The sequence below is a fragment of the Crocodylus porosus genome, unplaced genomic scaffold (genome assembly GCF_001723895.1).
Source record: "Crocodylus porosus isolate Cpor-Errol unplaced genomic scaffold, CroPor_comp1, whole genome shotgun sequence".
Taxonomy (NCBI): Eukaryota; Metazoa; Chordata; order Crocodylia; family Crocodylidae; genus Crocodylus; species Crocodylus porosus.
In genome coordinates this window covers 8,347,781-8,355,219 of record NW_017728948.1, presented here as the reverse complement: position 1 = coordinate 8,355,219, position 7,439 = coordinate 8,347,781, and the positions used below count along the sequence as shown (strand labels likewise).

At 43.8% G+C, this 7,439-nt stretch overlaps 1 non-coding gene across 1 annotated transcript; it reads left to right on the top strand.

Moving 5' to 3' along the window:
• The first annotated feature begins 6,323 nt into the window (after nt 1-6,323).
• Nucleotides 6,324-6,395, top strand: TRNAC-GCA. Its single transcript has one exon. It is a non-coding gene; the product is annotated as a tRNA-Cys (tRNA).
• The last annotated feature ends 1,044 nt before the right edge of the window (nt 6,396-7,439 follow it).

Here is a 7,439-nt window from a genome sequence, read left to right as displayed (position 1 = left end):
CTTAGCTCCTAGTCCTGTCCCTGTTCACCAAGCCTCTAGAGGCAAGTCACAACTGTTCAGGTTTAGGACAGTCAGAGATGGTTTTTTGCCTTAATTGCTTGCCTTTGACTAGTGCACTAAAACAAACAATACTAATCCAATCGCTTTTGTTTGGCTTACAGTGTAAGGAGTAACAAGGCCCTTCCATGACCTTGAGTAAATCATTCCCCTTCCTTTGCTTTCTTAATCTGTAACATCTTTGGAGCAATGCTCGCCCACCCCACTCCACCCTATGTGTGCACAGTGGGCAAAGTCTTTAAGTGCTATTGTAATACAAATAATGTCAGGAACTTTGCAATGAGACTACCAAAACCTAATGCTTCTCAGTACCCAGGTGGTTTTATTTAGCATATGTGTTTTGACATACTGTTTCAGCCATTTTAAGCCAATGTCATCATCAGTGTGAAGCGCTTAGAGGCCATCAGGAAACAAAGTAAATGAACATGAGTCAACAATGTGGGACATGGTTTGAACTGGTCCACAAGGGAACTGGATGTCATTGGGATGGCTCCATTGGTATAGGCTCGAGGCATAGTGACCCTGTCCAGTTCAGAAATAGTTGAGAAGTGCTCAGTAATGGTGGGTTTTTTTTCAAATGGAAGCTAAGTAAGTGAAGCCTAGCCCATTAACACAGCCCCCCTTTATCTCACTGAAAATGATTTTGAGACTGTCTACTATTGCTAAAATAAGAATTTATGGTCTTTAATGCGTTGTCAAAAAGACGGAGCACTCCCTGGGAATCCAAACTAATCTTAACCCAGCTCCACGTCAGTCTGGATTCTTTCCCAGGAGATGGACCATGCATCCTGTTGTCCCCACCATCCTCTGTTGAGATAAATTCAGCTTGTGGATGGTACAGAGGTTAGGGTTATATCTTGGCACTAAGAAGACTTTACTTCAGTTCTCTGTTCAGCACATAACTTCCATATATGTCTGAGTACATGTATCCTTCAGTTCCCCTAGCCTTCTACTAGCTCTGGGGAGTGAATTGAACATGACTGTGTAAACTATTATGAAGTACTGAAATCCCAGAATGTGAATACTAAAGATAAAAGGCTCAGTACCTGGGAGGTTGAAGAGAACCTGCCTTCAAAAAGCTTGTCCTCCTGTATCATTCATCAACATTGCCAGTTTTATTAACATTCAAATGGATTCTTTAACCTCTTTTTTGGTATGAGTATGCATAATACTGAAATTCTGAATTTACAAATACAGAGCTTTGCTCTGTATTAAAAGGAAATAGGATTTGTATTCCTCAGTCATATAGATTAATGTCCTTGAAGTTATTTAAGTACCTGGATGCCACTGAAAATAGGGAATTAGGTACCTAGATACTCACAGAGACATGAGTTCTGCTTGGGAAAAATGTTTGGTGTGATCTAAATGTTATCTTACAGGATTAGCAGTGAGTTTAAACCAGCCATTATCATCTTTTTACTGAATTTTGCAGTGTTACAAAGTGAAAATGTAATGGTTGCTCTTATTTTTACTATTAATTTTAATAAGTAGACAGAAATGTTATTTCAGAAACATACCACTCAGTAACTTTGTTTGCCCAGCTCTTCCTACTGAGATAGTAATCTCCTTCACAACAGAACCATTTTGGAGGAACAGTGTCTTCTCATATGCTTTTCTATGCTACTAGCATGTATATGGCTGGATAGTTTCAACAGAGCTACTTTATTTAAAATTACATTAACTAAAGGATACAGCAGGGAGGTGTACTGGTTAAACCCTATAATTTCCATGAGGTCCCATCAAGTAGTCAGGTGAAAGAGAAATACGAGTATATAGGGATTGTTTGCCATGCCCCCTGCTTTAAACATTAAATAAATAAATACTTCCCCCACTTCTGAAAGAAGTAAACTAAGATAGGTCTGATTCAAATGAACTGAAGTCACAGGAAAGACTCCCACTTAGTTGAATGGGTTTTGGTCAGTCCGTGTATTACATCCTAGTTCTGGGCCTGTGCAGTAAACACAGGGTGAATGTGACAAGATGCCTGGTGTGTTTGTCACTTAAAGAGGAAAGCCTGCAGGTCTGGCAGGGGGCAATTAAAGAGATAGCTGACCAGAAGGGGGCTAGGCTTCATATTTATAAGCCCAGGGCCAGAGCTGGTCCAGTAGGATAGCCCTGGGCTCTAGAGAGAGAGGAGGCCTGGAGATAGGGACCAGGGACGCAGTGCCAGAGAGGGGAGAGGGGCAAGGCAGGCCTGGGAACAGGGGCAAGTGATCCTGAAGCTTAGAGAGAGGGCAGAGCAGTGCCATAGCAATGAAGTCTGGCACTGGGGGGCAAAGCACACAGCAGCAGCCCACCCTTCCCCTGTTGAGGGTCAATAGGTAAGGTCAGGAGGCCTAAGGTTGGAGCCCAGAAGGGGCAATTGTTAGCAGCGAGGCAAGGAACCCATAGCCTAGAGCTGGGACAAGGACTGTGTCCCAGGAAGGGCAGATGTTAGCATGTTATCTGTATGGCATGGCCTGCGTGCTGGGGAGGATGCTAATTGGTCCTTAAGGCAATGGCCATGGATGCCTGAGAAGCCATGGGACAGCCTCTCTTTTCTTCAGAGACAATAACATCAAGGCATGGTGGGCAAATAAAGGGGAGAGCGCCCAAAGGGAGCCAGGTTGACAAGGGTTGAGAGGCCATCAGGGGGCATCATGGGCAGAGCACTTGCTATAGTGAAATTCTAGTCCCTGGAAAATAAAAGCCTTCAGAATCAGGTTGATCCCCTTGGTCCTTACCTGCCTTAACATCTACGCAATGTAGGTACTGGGGACCAAAGATTGAACCCTCAGCTCCACCACATCATTGCAAACTGAGCACATAAAGTTACTGATGGATCCCTGTCCCCTGAGGCTGCATAAAGCGGGGGTGCTTGCAGTGTGATCATTTGAGTAGGTTTGAGCTTTGGTATTTTCAGGAGCACTTTTCACAGGCCAGGTACAAACATTACATATTTACTGGTATAAGTGATCGGAAAGAGATCTATACCCATAACAGGACAGAAGTTCAGCACACATAGGCTGCTTTAAAAACCAGGTCTAAGGTTTGTCCCCCCACCAAAGAGCGGAGCTGCGTTCTGTTTGTTATCAATCTAAAATATGCTAGTTACAGAAAACCACGTAACTTAGATCAATTTTGCCTCAGGCTTTTTGTATGTCTATATCTAGCCCCAGTGTCCCTTTTTTTCTGCTGCTGTTACCTGCTACCTGTTCCTAAGTAGGGATGACAATACCTAATGGTTATTGAAGCAGTGGGGGAAAGTTGATGAGATCTAGAAAACAATAAATACAGGACTAACGTCAGTTTACATTTTAAGGAACTGATAACTGAAAGTTATCTATAAAATACCCACTCACAGGCAACACATGGCAATGAGTAAAAAAGTATTTATAAATGTCGGGAAGATCAGAAGCAAGATAGAGGCTGATTCCTATACTATGCAGCAGCTTGCCTTTCTCTTTGCTAATACGTTCCGCAACAAAGCAGACACAAATGATTGGCTAGTGGTGCAATAAAAATGAGCGTACTCTCCCAAATGAAAATTGTGCAAATTATCTGCATTGCAAGGAAACAACCATCCTTGACCAATTATACAAGCAGGGAGTGTATAAAAATTCTAAACAAATATCACCTTCTCAAGGACTGCATTGATTGAAAGGGACACATACACACTTTTCTTAGAGAATGTTACTTAGAAACAAATTGATTTAATTAAGCCTGAAAAATGTAACTTTTGTTATGTGACAAACCTATGTGAGGTCACACGGCAAACTAAGGTAAGGAACAAATTGTATATTCATGCTTTTGCCATTTTTTTACACTTGGAACAACATAAAGGGCAGTTCAGAAGTAAACTAGCAGCTGTATTCTCATCTTGCCATTCCCTTGGTTAGCATAATCAGGTATGACCTATAGGATTCCAGTTATTTTTAATACTTCAGATATTTGAGCTTGCAATCAAGCTTATGGGTTTTACATTGCTGATTTTGTGGCATTTGGGGCTAAGTCTGATAAAGGATTGCTAAGTCTGTGACCTATTTACCCTTAGAGTCTTTTTTTCATAAATAAAAGTAGATGTGTTCTCCGATAATTCAGCTAGCCAGTAAAATAAGTGCTAGTACTTGAGACTGAAGTAGTTTACAGACCTGATATTGTTACAAGCTGTGGAGCCATTTATAGTTAATAATAATATTATCAGAGCTGCAAGGGTTTTCAGGAGAAGTGTGACAGATGGGCTGACATCTAGCAGTTGGGCATTCAGAATAAGGATTTCCGTGCCCTGCCTGTAGCACTTTGACTGTCTTGCTCTCTGTGTGTGGCTGGGTGGATCACAAAATCTTCCTGCCTTGTGCTGCCACCATCAATACAGTGAGTTTCATAATTATAATTATTGTTTAGTGGGGTATGGGATATAGTTAACATTTGTAAAGTGCTTTCATTGAGATCCTACCCTGTCAGGGGCTATATTAATGCAAATGTATCATACAGAACAATGAAACAATGGAGGGTGTAGCCTGGGAATCTACATCACATAGGACTGGGCTTGCAATAAGACCCCTGGTAACATGTGGGAAGAGGTAGTAAGCCATGTTAGTCTGAAGTCAGGCAGAAGGTAAGGTAGATATGCATTTTCTTCTGCAGCCGCTAATGACTTGAACTTCAGCCCACAAAAAACTGTGCTTTATATTTATTGATATGTGCCATGTGGAAGCCAATGACTTCACTGTTCCACATGAGCAAATCAATGTTTCCATGGGACTCTGGATGGGTACAAGCAAGCCCACATACAAATCAGGACCTTCATTCATATTCGTTGTTACTGAAAGTTGTCATGGAAGCAGAACAAGTAAAATGCCATGTGAAGAGCTTTATTTGAGGTACTTCTGGTCCAGTCAAAACTGAAAAGTACTAGACAGGTTGCCTGCTTTGCAGTAAGAGACTGGGAAATTTTCCCCTTTATGGCATGTACACAGCCACCTAACTACATCTTTAGCACTTACATGGTTTGCGAATCAAGTCCATCTTAGTTGGACCTCATGCTGGCTGGGCAGTTGTGTGGAGAAATAGGATCGGCAAGCATGTATGGTTTGGGTCTGTCCCAAAGTCTTAGTAACAGCAAAGATGTGACTAGCAGGTGTTAGGTATGAGATGAGGACTGTCCCACCTTATAGCCCAATGTCCTGGTGGCACAAGAAACCTTATTTCTAGGCTCCCTGCCCCCCAGAGAAATTTTCAGCTTACATTGCTCTTACCATAGTGACCTAACCAGCAGTCCACAGGTTAGGTATTACCCAGAGCAGTAGCAGACTCAGGATGATGAAAAACGGGGGGTGCAGAGCTCACTGTGAATGCATCTGGGAGCCAAGACCCAGCTCTTGGAAGTGAATTTGTAGCAAAGGGAGGTGCTATAGCACCACATCACCCTCCCTTGATATACAAGTCACCCAGAGCTTTTTTCCAACCATCCTCTTCAAAAATAGCCTGCTGGGGATCCAAGAGGAAGTAGGCATGTGGGGACAGGAGGAGGTGTGCAAGTCAGAAAGTGTCTTACTTAGTGAGATAGGTGCTACTGTGGAAGGAACCACAAGATCTGGCTTGTAACCCAGAAGGTTAGTACTGTTTATCCAATGAATACTCACTGCAAACTCCAGTGGGATAGCTTCAAAAGGAGAGCTGGCCAGTGGTCTGGGTAATGAATAGACTGTGGCTGATGGTGTCTGAGCCTTGGAACAGGATCCACCCTAGGCCCATGGAATAACTAGATCACAGCCTGCCTCTTCCAGCTCCCAGAGGCTTCCCTTGAAAGCGCAGTCCCTAATTCCTTATGCTGTCAGCAGCAGGGCAGGATTCCTTGTTACAAACCTGTGCTGAGACACAAGGTCAAGCTCCCAGTGTGTGTGGGCATCCAGGACCCCAGGCAGTTGCCTTAACCACAGGCTATTGAGACAGAAGATACACCCTCCTCCTTCCTCTTCTTAGCATTTCTGTAAGTGGCCAAAACGGCAGTCATATGGCTGTGGATGTCATTTAGGCAGAATAAATGAAACAGGATTAAAGCTAATATGTCCAGCTTGGATTCTATACTGAAGGTGTTTGGATTGTCAAGGAAGTATTCAGAAAACCATTCAGACATTTAGAAAAGCAATTTCATCAGATCAGGTGTGGTTCATTGCTAACAGCATAGGAATGTGTACACACCCAGGAAAAGAGGTAACCATTGCAGGGTTTTTTTGGGTCAGTGAATCATATTTATATGCTCAGAGTAAAAAGGCTTGCAAGATGGGGGTATAGCTCAGTGGTAGAGCATTTGACTGCAGATCAAGAGGTCCCTGGTTCAAATCCAGGTGCCCCCTTTCTTTCTAGAGGTAGCATTTTTGAAAGGGGATTTGGAGCAGATGACCATTGAAATCCCTTCCAACCCTACCATTTTATGACTGCTAACTAAAGTTAGTCTGGAAAATACTTTTGGAGGTCTCCTAGTCCACCCCCATGCCTGAGGCAGGATCATTCCTATCCAAGCCATTCCAAAAAAATCCTGTCTAACTTACTGTTAAAACTACAGAGGCACCCCTGTCACACTCCCACAAGGCATAGCACCCTCTGCTGACACAGGTAAAGTCAGGGACAATGGCAGTCAGTGGCTGTGTCTACGTGAGATGCTGACTGCACAGTAACCCAAGGCTACTGAGCAGTAGTCTCAAGCTACTGAGATACTGAGCAGTCAGTGTTACAAAAAAGCCGTTTGTTAGCACTACTGCACAGTCATTTAGTACCTGTTTATACTTGTACTAACAAGTACTAAATGACTGCAAAGTAGTGACTGCGCAGTCAGTGTCTCACGTAGGCACAGCCAGTGGGAGCACCTACACATGCAGTTCATAGAATCATAGAAGTTGGGTCGAAGGCACCTTGTAGATCTTCAAGTCTGACCCCTGCCTGGGCGGGAGAAAAACTGGGCTCCAATGACTCCAGCCAGGTAAGCATCAAGCCTCTTCTTAAAGATCCCCAGGGTAGGAGCCAGCACCACTTCCCTTGGAAGTTGGATCCAGATCCTAGCCACCCTGACTGTGAAGTAGTTCTTACTAATCTAATCTAAACCTCCTCTGATTAGTCTAATCTAAACCGCCTCTCCAACAACTTGTGGCCGTTATTCCTTGCTATGCCAGGAGGCGCTTGGGGAAACAAGGTCTCTCCCAAACCCTTCTGGTCCCTGCTAGTGAGTTTATAGACGGTCGCCAGGTCCTCCCTCAGCCTTCTCTTGTGAAGGATGAACAGGTTCAGGTCCCACAGTCTCTCATTGTAGGGTCTGCCCTGTTGTCCCCGGATCATGTGGGTGGCCCTCCTCTGGACCCTCTCCATGTTGTCCACATCCCTCCTGAAGTGGGGTGCACAGACCT